Source organism: Chiloscyllium plagiosum, unplaced genomic scaffold (assembly GCF_037043375.1).
Source record: "Chiloscyllium plagiosum isolate Xiang-an unplaced genomic scaffold, Cpla_swu_hap1 HiC_scaffold_45, whole genome shotgun sequence".
Lineage (NCBI taxonomy): Eukaryota > Metazoa > Chordata > Chondrichthyes > Orectolobiformes > Hemiscylliidae > Chiloscyllium > Chiloscyllium plagiosum.
Genome location: NW_028270183.1, coordinates 65,106,384 through 65,109,689, shown reverse-complemented (window position 1 = coordinate 65,109,689; position 3,306 = coordinate 65,106,384). Strand labels below are relative to the sequence as shown.

The window sequence follows — 3,306 nt, the reverse complement described above, 5'->3', positions numbered from 1 at the left end:
ACACAGTACATTTGAAGCGATCAGGCTGATAGTGATGCAGTAAGCGTGAGGGGGTCAGGCTGATATTGATGCACGAAGTGAGAGAGTGTCAAGGTGTGAGCTTGTTAGAGAGAGAGTGACGCCGTTAGTGAGTGGGGTTTGGCTGATAGGGATGCATGAGGTGCGCATGTGTCAGGGAGTGAGTGATGCAGAAAGTATGAAGGTGCCAGAGGGATAGTGATGCATTAAGTATTAGGGCATCAGAGTGGTTGTGATGCAGTAATTCTGAGGGGATCAGAGAGATACCAACGCAGTAAGCATGAAGGGGTCAGTTTGTTAGTGACTCTGTCAGTGTGAGTGCCTCAGCCTAATAATGATGAAATAAATTTGAGAGAGTAATGCTGATTGTCAAGTGTTAATTGTGAGTGAGTCAGGCTGGTCGTGACGCTGTAAGTGTGAGTGTTGAAGTTCATAGTGAAGCAGTAGGTGTGAGGTGGTCAGTGTGATTGTGGCACAGTAAATGTGAGAGGGTCAAGGAGATAGTGACATAGTAAGTTTGAGGAGGCAGTGTTGTAGTGACATGGTAAGTGTGAGGCGTCAGTCTGATACTTACATAATAAGTGTGATGGAGTCAGGCTGATAGTGACACAGTAAGTGTAAGGAGTCAGGGTGATAGTAACATAGGAAGTGTAAGGGCTTGACTGATAGTGACAAAGTAAGTGTTTGGCAATCAGGCTGATAGTGACGCAGTCAAAATGAGGGTCTCGAAGTGAAAGTGGCGCAGTAAATGTGAGGGCACCAGATGGATAGTGATGCAGTAAGTTTGAGGGGTTCACGCTGATATTAAGGCGGTAAGTGTGAGGGGTCAGGTCTATAGTGATGCAGTAAGTGTCAGCGGGTCAGGCTGATAGTGATGCATTCAAAGACCAAATATCCAAGGCTCACTGAACAGCGAGACTTGTCAAGGCGAAGACAAAAATTCAATAGTTCTCATCCTGGTCATAAATCACAATGCTTCATTTTAAAATTGTCCTCCCTGCTTCTAGATTCACCAATGAGGGAACAAAATTTAATTGCACCACCCTGTTTATCTCTTCAAATATTTTGCAACTCTCAATGAGATTACCTCTCTTGTTTTGAAACTGTTAAAAAAGGCGGGATTTGCCCAATTTCAATTCAGAGGACTAATCACCATGATATCAAGGCTAATCACCATTCGTGGTATTCCTCATATGGAATTAGTATCTTTCCTAAATTGAGGATTATAATTCCTCATACTGTAGTCCAAGTGCGGTCGAACTGAGCCACCATACATTGGAAATAATGCTTCGTTCTCGTACCCTGAAATCCTTCTACAGCTTTCACAACAGACTTCTACAACTGCTACTAGACTTCAATGACTTATTAAAAACTTCTCCAAGATGCATTTCTAAAAATCTGTACATCAGACGTCCTACTTCAAACCTTCGACAAATAATCTCCACACATTTCCCTCCTGACAAGTATGATAAAGTCAAATCGTTGATATTTATTAAATCATGAGGGACATGGATAGGTTGACTCGTCACGGTGTTTTCCGGCTGGTGGGGAAGTCAAAATTTAGAAAACATCGGTTTAAAATTAGTGGGTAAGGATTTAAAAGGGACGTCAGGGGCAACTTTTTCAGACGTGTCCAGAATGCGCTGCCAGAGAAATTGGTGGAGACTGGTACAACTGTAACATTGACTGGCATCTGGATGGATATATGAGTAACAGGGTTTAGAGGGATGTGGGCCAAATGTTGGCAAATGGGACCTATTAATTTAGGATATCTGTCCACCATGGTCAAGTTGGAAAAAAGGGCCACTTTCCGTGTTGTATTGTTCAACGACTTGATGACTCGAGAACAACCGCAAAAACTTTGCAAATAATTCCGTCAAGACGATTTCAAGTTCCAAATCTTCGGTTAATCTTCCTCTCTTGTGCTCACAAGTTCATTACCTGATGTCAGAACAAACGATTAGTTGCTGGATCCATTCCTGTAAATTGGTTCTGCATTCTTTCTAATTCTGATATTTTTTTACGAATGTAGCTAGTGTTTATGGACTTAGCATCAATTTTTCTAATACCATATTTCGATGAATATTAAAACACAACAGCATATTTAATTTGGCACCAGATGATGAACAATTGAGTCAAAATCGATCGGATGCAGTGAGACAATGATCCTCTCTTCGTGTGGTGTACATCCGTGACTCTATAATTCGACGAAGAATCATTCCCACAACTTCAGCTGTGTCAGAATCTAGTTTGCGATGAAAGCCTGTCAATCTGCAAAGGTAACGTTCTCTGGGTCACTGCAAAGGATTTGGCGAAATCTTTGGGTCTTGAAAATTTGTTCTTCCAACAAATGAATTCAGTTGTTTTACTGTGAATATTGACAATTTTGCCGCAGTTGTGATGGCCGAGAGGTTAAGGCGTTGGATTTGAAATCCAGTGGGGTCTCCCTGCGCAGGTTCGATTCCTGTTCACAGCATCGAATCTTTTAAAAGTCATTAATTCCTTTGCAGGATTTGGATTTCGTGGAGCTTGAGCTTTGCATTCAATCGAAAGTAAATTTTCAACTCTGAAGAATCCGAAGTAATTTCAAGACTGACCCAGTCATCTAATTGAATAAATTATATGTCGAGACACAAAAAGCCACCAACTTCCAACACGAATCAGTTTCAACACATTTGTCGAACTATCGTGAAATTTGGATGTTCGGGGGATGGAATTCAGCAAAACAAGAAGCAATGCAATACATTTACCTGCAAGTGATGAATTTTTTTTTAGGATCAGTTGAAAATCAAGCTGAGAAAGTTCAACCTAATTTGCAGCTGACTCTCACGGCCAATAATCTATTATATCAGCAGTCAATGAATTAGAAAAAAGCAACTCCATGTGTGGAAAGGAACTCGAATGATCCAGGTTCCTGGCTTGCGATGTGAAAAGGCAAGGCGATATCAGCGGAATAGAATTTTCTGGAAATATTAGAAATGGAATGTTTACGGTCTTCTGCTGTCCACATTCGTAAGAAACTGTGCATTAAGAACTGAAATTGAAAATTAACGATTTAGCCCTCTGCTTGTGGTGTAGCATTGTTCAGAACAATAGGTTGTTGTTGAGGCTAAAATTGACCAAAATAATCGATGTGGATCTTATCCACGGCCTTCGTTGGAGCAGTTGGTGCGGAGAGCTGAGCTTGAAGAACCAAATGCCAATTATTCATCCTGGCTGTCTGAATTGCTTAGTTAAACATACTCCCAGTTTAATGAGAAAACCTTTGCTATCAGAGTTAGATATTTT

The 3,306-nt window shown here is 41.0% G+C and overlaps 1 non-coding gene across 1 annotated transcript; it reads left to right on the top strand.

Annotated features, from left to right (window-relative positions):
* The first annotated feature begins 2,412 nt into the window (after positions 1-2,412).
* On the top strand, positions 2,413-2,494 carry trnas-uga (transfer RNA serine (anticodon UGA)). Its single transcript has one exon. It is a non-coding gene; the product is annotated as a tRNA-Ser (tRNA).
* The last annotated feature ends 812 nt before the right edge of the window (positions 2,495-3,306 follow it).